The sequence below is a fragment of the Schistocerca piceifrons genome, chromosome 2, assembly GCF_021461385.2.
Source record: "Schistocerca piceifrons isolate TAMUIC-IGC-003096 chromosome 2, iqSchPice1.1, whole genome shotgun sequence".
In the NCBI taxonomy this organism is placed as follows: Eukaryota; Metazoa; Arthropoda; class Insecta; order Orthoptera; family Acrididae; genus Schistocerca; species Schistocerca piceifrons.
In genome coordinates, this window is record NC_060139.1 from 278,598,487 (window position 1) to 278,614,183 (window position 15,697).

A 15,697-nucleotide genomic window follows, 5' to 3' on the forward strand; every position below is an offset into this window, starting at 1 on the left:
CTCATTTCCGATATTACACTCTTCAGTGCACAGCAATAGGCCGCAAATCGCTGATACCAGTCATAAAGAAACACAGCGTCCTGATCATCTACGGCTTGTTTGTTTTCGACATTTTGTCCTTCCTTAGCGACTCGCGCATTGTATTTGAAGGAAACTCGAAGAAATAGTAGTATTCACAGTAATTTAATGGTGATACACATATTTTAACTACAGGTTAGCCTGTAAGTGTAGGTATAGAGATAACCAATCGCTGTGTCGTAGTAGTGATAACAGTTATTTATTGATCTATAAATGTTTCTTATTATGCGATAATATTTAAAAATTGTATGTGTATTGATTGTCAATTGCATGTCTATGTTTTTTAATGGAATCATAGATGTGACATTTGTTCTTCATTTTAAAATCCTCAGTCCTGATTTTTAGACGCTTTTCCTACGAAATGAGGCGTTTTCCAGGCTCGTTGTTCTACTGCTACTACAGTTACAAACCAAACAGTATACCTCGTCTACGAAATTTGGAAAGTAAGATATTGTATATCGATACTTGTATCCGAAAGAACAATCGCTGAATGTCGATAAGAAAACAACGCAATATCGTGAAGCACAGCAGGTGTTTTCGTTTTCGTGTTTGTTGTCAGTTTCCGAAATTTGAGTGTATCAAAGTATTGTTTGTCTTTGTGACTGGAGATTCAACATGAATGTAATCATCAGTACTTTTAAGAGGCACTGAAATTTGTAGTGAACTCCAGATTAGTTGTGTAAGTGGTTAATACTTGTGGTTTTAATGCCATCTTGTGACCCTATTTTAGGAGACAACGGATTAACTTGTGGCTGCAAAACAGTTATGTGATGTGAAGTATTAAATTGTTTTCCCGTGTGTGATGGACTGCGCGATTGTTCTGCATGACTACGAAACGTAACATATGTAATCTTATTTCAGGTGACGATGTGGGAGCGCAATGGCAGAGAAATTGTAGAGAGCTGTTCTTATTTTGAGGTAAGTAGGTCTCCGTGAATACGCATATCCAAACCGGTAGAAGTGGTGATTATGTCTGTGGTAAAAATGTTATAGTCAATTCATATAAGTTATTTGTTGGTTTACTTTAATTTTTCTTTCCTAATTTCGAATTACTAATATATGGTTTATGGCTGTTATCTTACAAGTTTTGTGAAAAATAGTTCAAAAAAACAAGTTCAGTTTCATTTCATCGTTTGAAAGTGATATTAAATGAAAATAACCATAAACATAAATATTTTCCGTGAAATCTTTAAAATTTTAATTTGCGTAATATATTGTTAATGGCCTTTCGCAGGAAATTAAAGACATTAACTTGTCTCATATTTTAGCAAAGCTGCTTGTAACCACGTCAACACGTTATCTCTTAAATTTGCTTAATACGTACGTTCTTGTGCAAAAACATTTAATGCACGAAATACTGCTGTTCTGTCACTTAAAGGGTCGCATGTTTTGTGTGGCAGCTATTCATGTGGACCTTTTTTATTTTTTATACATAGTTGAAGATTTATCTGTAAACTGTCATAATGACAGTTGATCAGTAGCTTAGCTTACAGTAAATTAATGCAATTGGCATAGTTGATTTTAAGGATAAAATATGCAGCACACTGATATTTACCTTGTTATGTTTTTTGTATGTGAATAGACTGTTGCATTGTGGAGATCAGATAAACAAAATGCACATGAGGCATTAGAGAATAGCCATATAGCACAAAACTGTAGAAAAAAGGAATTTTTATGATTTCTGTTAATATTTGGTAAGGTTTTTTTAAATTTTTTGATGAAAGGTGATTGATTGGCAAAATAGTGTACAAACTTCACAAATGCAGTGATTGTATTTGTTTACATGATGGCATGTGATATGAACTTTGTCATGAAAGAGAGAAAATACGTGTTTCATAAATGAGGAATGTGCAAGTACAAGGCATTTCATCAAGCTTACCTGTACATATTTTACCTCCAGAGTGTTCAGCCAAATTTTTGAATGAAACAGAGTTTGTTTAATAGTGGTGGTTGGCACTGAACGTAGACAAATGGTGGCAGTAGCAAGTGTATAGAATGAATTATTGTGGTGACAGATTGATCTATATTGTAGCTTGAGATTGTGGGTAAATTGGAAGTTGACAGCTGGTTTGTTGTGGGTTTCTGAAAACAAATGAGAAAATACTAGAAGCAGCTAGGCTGTTGTTTTTGAACAGTTTTAAGTAGCAGTTCAGAAGACAGTAATGTTTAGAGATTACAGTCACTTCAAGGACAGTTGCTATGTAGTTGACATCATCAGTCAAAGCAAGTTTCCTGTAGTGGTCAATGTATAACATTACATACAGAAGCATCAGAATAAAAGATTACAAACATTTGTACAATTCAGGTTTCTTTTATCAGGCAAATTTGAAGGGCAATACTGTGTTGTGTATTAATAAACTTTATTACAGTGAGCAACAGTATTTTATCAAAGATCCCTGTAGTTTTGTGTTAAATATGGGCACTGGAACAGTTTTTATTTCTTATGGTATGATCATATTTAATGTGATGTTAAGTTACACTTTTATGGTAGAACGATGAATTGGAAAACTGGTGAATATTTGGTTAGTTATTTGGTAACTCACTGTTTTATTTTTGTCTTTCATTTGCAAAAGTTTGAATTTTGCCTTGCAGATGTATACCGAAAGTGATTACAGAGCAACTTTCAGTTGATTATCTTACTTTTGCAGCATGATTGTGAAGGGCATTGTTTCATGTGTCTTTAGGTTTTGGAAATTCATAGGTGTTTTGTGTCATTTATATTCAGTATACTGATAGTTAATTAATATGATTAACTTGAAATCTCATATGGTCTTATTATCTTTTAACTGAGTATGTTATTTCCTCTTTTAGCCCTAATGCCTTGAATTATTCAGAATTGTTATTGGATGGGCAATTTTTTTTCCATACCACTGTGTATTGTTCAGCTTTATGTATATTATTTTATGGTATCTTCCTTATTTAGAGTAATGAAAGAAATCTACACCATTATAATCTTGATTGCAAATCTGATTTTTGTCCCTGTTTACATTTGCATGCTGAAAGAAAGTGTGGTGTACAACTCATAAAGTTCTGTGTTAAAAAAAATACAGTGTGCACTACATCTTGAATATAGAAACTACTGAATTTCTGTAATAACTAACTCTTATTAATTTCACATTAAGTTTGTTTTAAATCCAGTTACTGAATAACTTGATCGGCTATATTAAAACCTTAATGCTGAATGTCACGAATGCATATCATATGAATTCTGTGCTAATAATAGGAAGGTTAACTGTTTTGGAGCACCAGTGCCAATCAGCAGACTGTCTTAAAGCTTCTACTTTGAAGCAGTGTCTAAGAAAAGTATGACTATAAAACCATGGTGATTCATGAGTACTATATTCTGGAATTGTGCACATTGCCTGGTGAGATTGGTTTTCCACTGCCTCTTTCATTGGAATCTGTTATCATTGATAACAATATATGGCATTTGCTGCAGGTGGTATGCATACTCTACTCTTTTGTGTGGTGGATAACAAGTGACAGTCTGTTGAATTAAAGGATGCAGGGTACAGGGTAGCTGTTATGGTACCTGATTTTTATGCTTTGTGAACACACTGACCACGTATGAATTACGGATAAAGTATTAATTGTGTTTAATGTATGGTTGATATCTGATAATCCATTTCAAACCATGGAAACTCCAGGTAGAAATATCAACAATGTAGGAAAAGATAGATTGCTGCTTGCTGTAAAGAAGACATGTCAGGTTGCAGAGAGGCACGATTAAAAGACACTCGCGTAAAGCTTTCGGCCACAGCCTTTGTCAGTAAACACACACACACTTGCCAGCTTCAGAATCTGGACGTGTCTTCTGTACGGTAAGTAGCAATCTATCTTTTCCATCATTGTTGATAGTCCATTTATGTATATCGAGATCACTGCTATTGTTGAGTAGATGTAAAAAGATCTCTGCCAGCTTGCTGCTCTGCTGCTAGCTTTCAGCAAATGGGTGCTGGTGAGAAACAACAGTTATCTTCGAAGCTATGTCAGCAGCTCTTGACCTTGCAGTTAGCATTGCTGATTCTCGATCATGGCACTACTGATTCGATTCAAGGCTGGGATGAGAATATTCTCGATTTGGACTGGGTGTGCATGCAGTCCTCCTCAATATTATTGACACGCATGTCGCCAAAGTAGTGTTAAATGAAAAGACTTGTACCAGGTGACCAAATATCTCAGATGGGATCTCCATGGCCAAAGAATGCCCTACCCACATTTCACATTTTTTAAATGGAGCTGCAACAACAAAGGGGTTGCCATAGAAATGGTTACAAATTCGCATCAGTTGAATGGTTAAGAAAGGCGCAAGAAGCTGCTGCAACCAGCCCACTGCAATTGTCATCTTCTTACACTGACTCATTTGTAATCCTATATTGTGCTTCTGTGACACATTTCATGTCACTTTTGCTTCACTTAAACATTTGCCATCTACTGTAACATACAGGACTTATCAGTCAAAAAATCTTTAAACCAATCACATCTGTGAAGAATCTCCATGTGATCATATCTTTCTTATTAAGCGACATCGTGGTACAGTGGTGATTCGTTTAGAGACCAATGTTAATTTGACACATTTGGATTTTAGGTACTTTGATGATGTGGAACAGTGGAGACTTGGTTATCCGGATCCCAGATTTGCAATTATGTACTAGAGAGCCCATAATTTATAAACACCAAAAAAAAAAGGGAATGGTAGAACACTGAAATATTCATTGATTGGTATGACAATATTTTTATCTATTAAGTAAAAAAAAAATTCAAAATGTAATTGGTAAACAAGGAAGTGTCCTATTGTTACTGGATAAGGTGCCAACCTGTCCTTTATCTGAACTGTTAGACAGAGAATAAGGGGTGTTTACACAAAAATTCGTGTCTCCTAAAGTGACATCCTTTCTACGACCAATGGGTCAAGGAGTTACTGAAAAATTAAAACAGTTTCATAGAAAACAACTTTTATGTAGATTGTAATTGTTGATGAAGATAATGTTGAAGTCTTTTTGTCATTATTCAAGCGATTGAATTTAAAGGAGTTCTCTTACACGGTTTTAGATGCGTGGGATTTGATTGAAATGAAGATGTTGAACAAAACTCAGAACAGAATTTCAAAACGGGAGCACGAAAATTCAAAATGATATGGATTAGTCTGTTGTTGATGACATAAGTGAGCTAACGTCAAACATGCAAATATGCCAGGAATGTGATGCCTAAGATATGGAAGACTGACTCACTTGTGACAGTAATGATCAAGGTTTTCAAATCATGTCAGATGACAAAATTGTTGAAAACATACTGCAGGCAAACAAACAGTAGGAAAACCAAGAAGATGAAACAGAAGAAGACCATCTCATGCGAAAATATTTCAAGCCCTGGATACAGTTTTCAAAAGGTTCATAAAAGAACAGAGTATGATACTGGGAGTTTACTATAATTAAAACAAATTTGTGGTGTAGCAGCAATGAAGAGAAGTAGTTATTTACATCAGATAATAATTGTCTAATTTTTTAAACTACACCGACTGTCCTATGTGGCTTTTGTTGGCCAATACATAATTAAGGTTGCAGTATTTTAGTAATTTTAAGAAATTTACCTACATATGAAAATGTGTTTCTAATCTTTTAATGAATATTGCTTTTTTATTTTAATAAGTTTAATTTGTTTTTGTTGTTTTAAATAAACACCTAACATTACCCTGTGTACTAATCTGAGAAAGATAACCATACATTGGTGACAGATTACCTCTGTAGAGTTAACAATGCAAAAAATACTTTTCTTCATAAATTCGGTACCTGGATTTTCGATTATCTGAGTGACAAACGATTAGTGACTAAAGTGTTACCTTCAGCAGCAAATACTTTTTTCCCATGGCTAAAATATTGAGAAATTCATTGTTGTGTATTAGGAGGTTATATGTCCTAATATGCTACCCTGGGATGTTCTTACATTAATGTAATTCATCTTCGATAAGGATAGGAAAATATAATTCCATCAGATTAATGTATTGTGGTTCTGGCAAGTGTTTCACTAAAAGTTTAGCCATATTTGAGGTTTTGTTATCTCTACCTATATTTCAGATATGATCTGAGCTGGTAGAGCAACACGTGTCAATCTGAATGATCTCAGCTTATTGAGTAGCATCTTGGAAGACAGCAGTTCAAACACTGTATGGCCATCCAGTTTTATGTTTTCCATAGTCTCCGGGAATCAATTGTGTCAGGTGCTTACTTTGAAAAGGAAATGGTCAAATGCCTCTCCCGTTCTTTCCAATTGATGTGTGACCGCTGTCTCTAATATCATCTGCATCACTCTGCGTGAAACCCTAATATTCACTTTTTTCCCTTCCTCACTTTTTTTTGTTAAAGATACTTCTGTGGTTTTTACATTTTGTTTCAACTCACAATCTGATACTTCGTGTAGATGTGCTAAATTTTGGATTTTCGTTTTCTCATTTTTATACTGTTTTTCTGACTTCAAGTTCTGCAGGTGGGAATAATATCATTCTGTTTAGTGCTTAATTATTTAAAAGTGTCATATCTGTTTGTGGATCTTTGGTTGCAGTTTACTTGCAATAACAATAACTGAATTTTCCAGCTGTGCTTTGCATAACACAAAAAAATAGTACATTTGTTTGGAACATCCTTTCTTGTGTGCTAGTCTTGCAAGGTATGCAAGAGAATTTCTCTGAAGTTTGAGAAGTGGAAAAGTTGAAGAATTTGCACAAACAGATTAGATTTCACCATTTCCTTAACATGATCATTTTTTGTTCGCTTCTGGACCCTTTCTAAAACTGATAACAGCAGAGTTATCTCTTCAGAGGGACTTGATAGTATGTGAACAAATTAAGAGTTAAAATTTCAATTAAGAAATAGACATTAAGATTTTTGGCTTCTAAGGTAGTATATCTTCCTTTATGAATTACAGCAAAGGAGGTTTCATTGTATTCCCATCATCATATCTAGTCGTACGATAATTTAACACAGTTAGAAATTCACTAACAAAGAAAGGGAACACATTTTAAGTATGAAGTGTGGCGATATAAGATTTGGTGATGGCCAAAATGATTGGGGGGGGGGGGGGGGGGAAACTGAGGAGTTGTACTGGGTACCGAAACCAGGTCCTTCCGCATCGAAGGGTACTTACCATTGAAGAGTACACCAGTATTGTGCAGTCTTTTAATAATCAAGTAATTTAAAAATCAGTCTTGTAGTTCATCAGTATTTGATATAGAATACTTTACCTGAGAAGGAGACTTGTTGCTGGAACCAAAAAGTTGGAAACTGTGTAACATTATTTTATTTCAAGGACGGAAGTCACTCTTGTTTTCTTGTCTCTGGACAAAACCGCTCTTGTATATATGCCACTGTGCCAGCTAATTGCCAATTGATAGAGAGCTACCAATCATCAGTGGGCTTGGAAAGTCATAAAAATGGTCACATATACCCTCTTCCTGTTCTTACTGTAAGCTAGTGATATTTTAGGGCCAGTAAATATTTAAAACAGAGACTGATGCTCTTAGGACACAAGTAGAGTTGATCATGTGACCAGTGACTGTGAGGCAGTTGGAACAGCAATGACCTAGCAAAACAGTTCATGATGATAGGGATCCTCCACAATATCCCATCACTATAAAGAAACTGTGAAGAAACACTGCTGTATAATGGGTGTAAAACAAAGTGTACCACAATAAATAGAGAGCTGCTGAAGGAAACGTTTTTGACTGAATGAAGCTTTCGATGACTACTGCAGCCATAAGATCTCTCACAAAATCGAAAGCAGTACTCATTGTAACAGTTGTACCGTTAGTGATAGCGAAGCTAGTGTCCAAACACTGATGGATGAGATGAACTGAAATTGAAGGTAACAAACCAAATGAAGAAATGTTGAAATCCATTTTCAAATGTTCCTTTACAAGTAGTAGTATGGGCATAACTTAATTCTCATACCACTGCAAAGGTGAGTAAAACAGGGCAGTAGCATTGGGAAACAGCTGAAATTGTTAAAAGTGAGCAAAGCTGTATGGCTGGATTAGATCTCTATCAGATTAGGTAATGAATATGCTGTTGAGTTAGACCATCTTTTAACAATAATATAGTATAGATCCCTAGAACAAAGAATCATGCCCAGTGGCTGGAAGAATGCACAGGTCGCAGAAGTGTTCTGCAAAAACACTGTCCAAATCCTGGACACCCATTTGTTATAGAATCTTACAACAAATCCTGAGTGCAAATGTAATGACATATATTTAACAGAATAATCTCCTACATGCAAACCAGCATGAATTCTGAAAATATCAGTCATGTGACTGAATTACATGGATCAAGGCAGTCATATAAATGCAGTATTTCTTGACTTTCGAAAAGTGCATGACTCGGTATCAAATGTACACTTATTACTGAAAATATAGTTGTATGGGATATCAAGTGAAGTTTGTGACTGGACTGAAGTTTTCTTGGCAGAGGGAATGCAGTGGAGTGTCATTGATAGATGTAGAAGTAACTTTAGAGGCATCGAAGGAAGTGTGTTGAAACTCTTGCTGTTGACATTGTGTATTAATGATCTTGCAGGCAATATTAATACTAACCTCAAGCTTTTTGAAGATAACACATTTATCTATAATGAGGTACTGCCTAAAAAAGCTCCACAAATATGCAGTGAGGTCTTCATAAGGTTTCAAAGTTGTGAAAAGATTTGCGACCTGCTTTAAATGTTCAGAAATGTTAAATTTTTCACTTCACAAAACAAAACAACATAGTATCTATAATGAGGTACTGCCTAAAAAAGCTCCACAAATATGCAGTGAGGTCTTCATAAGGTTTCAAAGTTGTGAAAAGATTTGCGACCTGCTTTAAATGTTCAGAAATGTTAAATTTTTCACTTCACAAAACAAAACAACATAGTATTCTATGACTACAATATCAGTGAGTCACAGTTGAAACCAATCAACTCGTGCAAATACCTGGGTCATAGATAAAGGAGGTCACAAACAGTAGTTCATAGGTAGAATATTAGGAAAATGCAATTGGTGTATAAAGAAGATTGCTTACAAAACAAATGTTCAATCCATCATAGAATACTGCTCGAATGTGTAGGATTGTAACAAATAGAACTAACAGGGGATATTGAACACATGTGAAGAAGGGCAGTACAATTGGTCACAGGTTTGTTTGATTCATGGTTAAGCGTCATGGAGACGCGAAAGAACGTAACTGGCAAATGCTTGAGGATGGGTATAAATGATACTGTGAAAACATTTTTAGTAAGTTTCAAGAACCATTACATGTCACTCCTGCAGGGATTGTGATGATGAGACTGTATTAGTCTGTTGTACTACTGTCTTCTAAAATAATTTGCTTTGCCTACTGTGTGAAGCTCTCTGTAAAGTGAAATGACGGTACTACTAGAAGGATTTTAATGAAATTAATTGGATCTGATAAAGTCAGTGGTTAGACGATGAAATCTGTTGTTATAACTGGAAAATTCAAGTTAAAACATGGGAAGCCATAATTAGACAAGTAATAACAACTTATTTGCACAAACATTAAAACCTCAAGTGTCTCACAATTTCAATATTCCCATCTTGAGACATAGTCTTTTGAACTACATTTGTATAATCAAAATGTCTTTTGTTAAGATACTTGCCACTTGTTCCTTGGAGCTGATATCCACATGTCTTTCATTGTAACACATACCATCATCAATTGTCCTTTTAATATATAAAAGAATTTTACTTTAGAGTTATGTTGGTTTATTTTGATGCATACTAAAGTAGTTAACTGATGTCTGATTCTGTTGCTGTCATTATAAGTATCACACAACCTACCAGTTCTCTGCATGGTTTGTTTTCAACTATGTCTCCACAAGTGTGTTCACTGGGTTTTCAACTATGTCTCCACAAGTGTGTTCACTGGGTTTGACTTCCATCAGTGCCTTACAGGGTTATAGTCTTCCGTGTTAATACTTTTGGTAAGTTTTGAAGATAAACACTTTGACTAAGAAACATTTTTGCCACTGGTTCTCTGTACATCAATTCTGAGATAGAAGTTTGGACCACCAAGTTCTCACATTCAAAGTTTTGTTTTTAACTTATTCTTAATATCAGCGAATTTACTTCTAGAGTTCCCAGCAATTAGAATGTCATCCGTATGAATCAGCAAATAAGTATTGGAACCTTTGTGTTTTTCAACTTTGGGTTGTTGAAAACCAGTTGTGTTAGAAAACTGTCAAATGTAGAATTCCAAGTTCCTGGTGTCTGCTTGTATCCACGTAAAGCTTTATTGTGTTTACATATCGGCTGTGGCATGTAAAACCGGCCTGTTGTGCACATCGATAATGTTTCAGTGCATGTGCGCTTGTCTATAATAATGTAAAACGATAAAAGCCATCCAGTCGCACTCGTACTAACCATTTCCTCTGATGTACTGACACTGTTGGGAACTTTGTTGTTGTATAAGGGAGCTGCAGTCACAGCCAGTGAAAGTTGTCAAAACCAATTGAGAAAAAGGGCCGCATTATGTGAAGCCGAGTTAATGTGTGTGTGTGTGTGTGTGTGTGTGTGTGTGTGTGTGTGTGTGTGTGCGCGCGCGTGCGCGCGCGCTCCATACTTGTTACCCGAGCATATTGCCGTTGTTGAAGCATTTTTTCGCACAGGATCTCGTGTGAAAACAAAAATTTGTTTCAGGAGAAACTTCCAGCACGTTCTGGTCAGCAAAAAGCACCATACATGAATTGATTGAAAAATGGGAACATACAGGATTGGTTCAAACTGCTCCCAGGAACAGATCACCACCTGTCAGCACACCTAAATTAAAGAGGCTGGCGCAGGAGATAATGACGAGAAGTCCTTGTAAGTCAGCCAGGAGACTGAGTCAACAGGTTCATGCAAGTGAGAGAAGTTGCAGACCGAGCGAGGTGGTGCGGTGGTAGCACACTGGACTCGCCTTCGGGAGGACAACGGTTCAATCCCGCTTCCAGCCATCCTGATTTAGGTTTTCCGTGATTTCCCTAAATCGCTCCAGGCAAATGCTGGGATGGTTCCTTTCATAGGGCACGGCCGACTTCCTTCCCTAATCTGATGAGATTGATGACCTCACTGTTTGGTCTGTTCCCCCAAAACAACCCAACAACCAACAGAAGTTGCAGACGTGTTTTAAGGGGACTCAAGTTAAAAGCGTACTGGATAAGTCTTGTGCAAGAACTGAATGAGCCTGACCTGCAGAAGAGAATGGATTTCTCTTCATAGTTGTTGAGGGATGTTGCCAGTGTTGTTTTGGACCCACTAAGGCTCATCATGACTGACAAGGCATGGTTCCACCTGTCTGGGCACATAAATTCCCAAAACATTCGGTATTGGTCAACAGAAAATCTTCACACGATCCACCTGGTACCCTTACATGATGAGAAAATTGGTGTTTGGTGTGCCATTTCCACCACATGCATCAAGGGGCCCACATTCTTTGAGATGACAGTGAACAGTGATGTGTATTTAGGAATCCTGTAGGAGTTTTATTCAAACTTGCCAGAAGAGGAGTGTCATTTATGTTTGTTCATGTGTTGACTTTATGGGCCGGTTTTACGTGCCGCACACTGTACAGTTCCCTCCTTATTGCGTTTACGTACAATCCCCTCCTAATTCTTAACTCTTGGAGGCACTTTGATATTAGTTTCTTTAGTTAACTCTCCATGTGGGATAGCATTTTGTACGTCCAATTGTTCCATAAAAATATCTCGTTCATTCATCACACACAATCCAATGAGTCAAGCAACTAGAGTGTATGTCTCTTTGTAGTCATATGTGTTTACCTTTACACAGCCTGTAATAACTAAACATGCATTAATACTTTTCATTATTTCCAGATGCATCTCTTTTTACTTTTAACACCATTTGCTGTTAATAGCCCTTTTATTTATTGGGAATAGCACAGAAGTCCTGGTTCTTTTGGGAAACTGAGGTCCAATTCTTCCTTTATTGCTTTTGTCCATTCTTCCTCACCATGCCGATCCTTCACATCCTCAAACTTCTGCAATCAGTGCCAACACTCTGTAGTCATCCAGGTATCTGCATATTGTTCTATTATTGTGAACAGTTAGTTCAGGAGTTTACGTGCTTGATGTATAATGTTGAACAAATAGGAAGCATCATGTCAGATCCAGGGGTTAGACCACATTGTCATTGTAGCAAGACTGGATCCCATAACATTATAATCCACCAAAAACAGGCGCAAAATATATCTATTAAAAGAAAGAAGAAAACTTCCAAACTAACTACGTATGTGTATACCAAATACAGCTTAAATTCAAAGAAACAGCATTGATAACACTTAAGAGATTTATGTCTTGTAAATTAATAAGAGATGGTACTGATCCTCCATGGTACACTGAACAGCAGCAGGGTCTGTCCATGTGAAGTGATCCAATTAGGGTTGCTTGACCATTTTTCAATATTTTGATTTTTTTTATATGTGATAGCCCTATAACAAAGAAGTTCAGGACAGATTAAAAAAAAATTACCTTGCACCATTATTGAATGGCCCCCATTTTTATTTGTAAGTGCACGACAGTTTATCAGTTTGGAAACACTAGCGTTAATTTGAATATCTTTGCACTGGGTCAAGTTACAACATTGCAGTTGACATGATTTCTGAGAAAACTCTGCTCTACAGCATTGTTTATTACCCAAAATACTTTAAATTAAAAAATAACCAGTCAAAATGGCCTCCAAAGTTTGGTATTGAAAATTTAGAAAATAAATTTTCCCAAAAGTAACAGCCAAGGAATGATTTACAAGAGTGTATTTTTGTCCTCTGGATAGATATCATAAATTACTAACCTTATATAGAGCAAGAACAGTGACAAATGTTTCCTTAATTTTTATAAGTTTTTGAAATTTGAAAATCTTTATTTTCTGTAAAGTTTGGGGCTGGTTATCTCTGGTGGGACTGAACATAAAAATTTGATTTTTGTACATTTTGTACACCTATATGATAGCAAAGTACTGTAAAAATTTCAGCATTGATATTTGACTGTGAACAAAGATACAAATTTTTGAAAATGATGAAATAATTGATCTTATGGTTGTTGCCTCTTTAAATGTTTCGTTGTAATAAAATTTAGTTGTAACCTATATTTAGTTAACACTATCATCCTATACTTAGTTAGTATTATTTATTTTGATAGTAAAATATTACACAATAAGAGCTTTTGTTTTAGTTCTATGTTGAAAAAATTATCAGTTTACATGTAGGTTTATTCTCAATTAAGTAGCACATTATTACAAGTTCAAAATGTTAAAAGTAAAATAGTAAACATGTGAAATTTCTCTGTTGTTGAGAAGGCTACAGTTTTGCGCATGAGTTTAGTCCCCAAGATAAGTGTGTACAGGAGCTCTGTGGACAGAGTTACAAGTCTGCACAGAAGCCCAGTAGTCAGTGACAAGTCCGTACGTCAACTGCATACCTCCACTACATTTGCTGGGTGTGGCATTGTTGTAGTCAGTCTATTGAAAAACCTCTGTTAGACTGGATGTATATACTTCATTAAGAGTGTAGAATATTTTGTGTGCTTTTGTCATGAATTTAATTTTTAATTAACTAAAATAATTTTAAAATTTAATAATACATAAATTTGAGAGACTAATTGGAATGCAATAAAGTGGACGAACAATGCTCTGTTGGACATATAGTAAGGGAAGTGTGTCACGAAACAGTTTATGGTTCAGTTTCAAAAAACTTAAAAAATGTTAATGACTTTGATGAAGATAGACAAACTTTGTTTAAATTATGAGTAGGTGCTTCTGTATCAGCTGTTTGTATCACGAGAAAAAATATATTCTGAAGTACAATCACATTTTTGGAAAAGAAATGCTCTGATTCACTCAAAGTTCATAAAAAGCCAGTTACTAAAGGTTTGAGGGAAATAAAACTTAAACATTTGTCCTTGTAAAGTGTGAATAAAACGGCTTCTCGAGTGAAACTTAATGTGATTTCTGGAAATTCCCTGTGCACAAATTGTTACTCAAAAATGTGTATCGTGAATCCAGAACAAGAATCATGTAACCTTGTTAATGACATTTGTATTACTAATGAGGAAGCTATTAGCAAATTGTTCTTATTTAGAGGTATCTCCTGCTTCGAAAGAAAGAAAATTGAGTGGCGGAAAAAGAAAAGCAGCTATTGAAAGCAAGGTACAGTGAATTTCAGACAAAATTAGAAAATACATAGAATCATGCCTTAGTAATACAGATGCAACAGTATTTCTAAAAAAGAAGAAAACCTATCTCCATAATCTCCTGTCACTGAATATTTGAGATTAATTTAGAAATTAAGAAGTAAGTATTCAATGACACTTAAAGAAGAAAAAGTTAAAATTTTAAGTTTGCTCCCTGACTCATGGTCAAGAGAAAAAAATGGTTCACGAGTTCACCATTTCTGATTGTTTGGTTAGATTAACCCAAAAATTAGTGAAAGAGCAAGGCATTCTTCAAGTTTTAGGAAAGAAGAAAGGATTAAGTGTAAGTGAAGAAATAACTGAAAAGATTCAGCAGTTTTTTTGAGGGTGACAAAAACAGTAGAATGTGCACAGGTAACAAAGACAGCGAAAGAGATGTTATAAATGGAGTTAAAGTAGCAAAGCAGAAATGACTAGGGCTGTCAGATTTAAATGAACTTTATGTAGCTTTCAAAAATGCTCATACTGAATGCAGAATTGGAAGGTAAAAATTTTTGTTGCCTTTGCCCTAAGTGGCTTATTTTGGCCAGCTCCTCAGGAACACAATCCTTATGTGTTTGTTTATATCATCAAAATTTCTGGCTGATGGCTGCAGGTGCTAAGCTTATTGATGTTAACTACTAAGAGTTACTAGATTTAATGCCCTGTGACACTAACAATTATGGCTGCGTGATGAGTGCATGTGATGAATGCCATAGTAAAGATAAAAATGCATGCGATGCAGTAGGAGATACAACAAAATGTGATGTAACGCCAGCCTACAAAGGAAGACCACAGACCAAATTCTTACAGTAGAGGATATGTATGCGTATTGCAAGCATAATATTAAAGGCATCACCTATTTTTTCATCAAGAAATAAGAGGTAGTTCTTCACATCAAAACAACACTTCAAACCAGAGTTGAAAAATGTATAGCAATAAAAGGGACAAAGCAATTCCACCAATTCCTTGGCATGCAGAAAATGTATTTCGATGCTATGTAACATCAGTAAAACTATGTATCTGTCTTTAACATTGAATGACATAGTGGCATGTGTGTATGATGGACAGTGGTGGCTAGCACAGGTTGAAAGAATTAATTTGGGAAACAGTGATGTTTTTGTGCATTTTTACAACCCTGCTAATCCAAGAGCATCATTCAATAAATCTACTAGTGATAAATCTTCTAGGGACAAAGTTTGGATACCAGTGAAGAATGTGTCAAGGAAGCTTTCTGTGTGAACTTATGACAGCAGTTGGGACGTCTTATTCTATATCACTAAAGCTGTCTGAAGAAATAAGTGTTCTTGTCCATCACTACTAGGATTAGGAAGCATTGTATCTCGAAAGTGTGTTAACTGAAAATAATTATTTTAAATTTGTCAAGGTAATATAAGTGTTTAGTTCAGTAATTTTT

General features: G+C 35.5%; 1 protein-coding gene across 2 annotated transcripts in view; it reads left to right on the plus strand.

Moving 5' to 3' along the window:
• The first annotated feature begins 584 nt into the window (after positions 1-584).
• Positions 585-15,697, plus strand: part of LOC124777111 (specificity protein transcription factor 3-like) — a 39,497-nt gene continuing 24,384 nt past the window's right edge. Inside the window, exons 1-3 of one of the 2 annotated variants that reach the window (XM_047252397.1) lie at positions 590-699; positions 809-840; positions 940-996. The gene's annotated coding sequence lies outside the window, so the exon portion shown is untranslated. Of the gene's footprint in view, positions 758-808; positions 841-939; positions 997-15,697 lie in introns of both variants that reach the window. The other variant, XM_047252396.1, reaches the window with a different exon arrangement.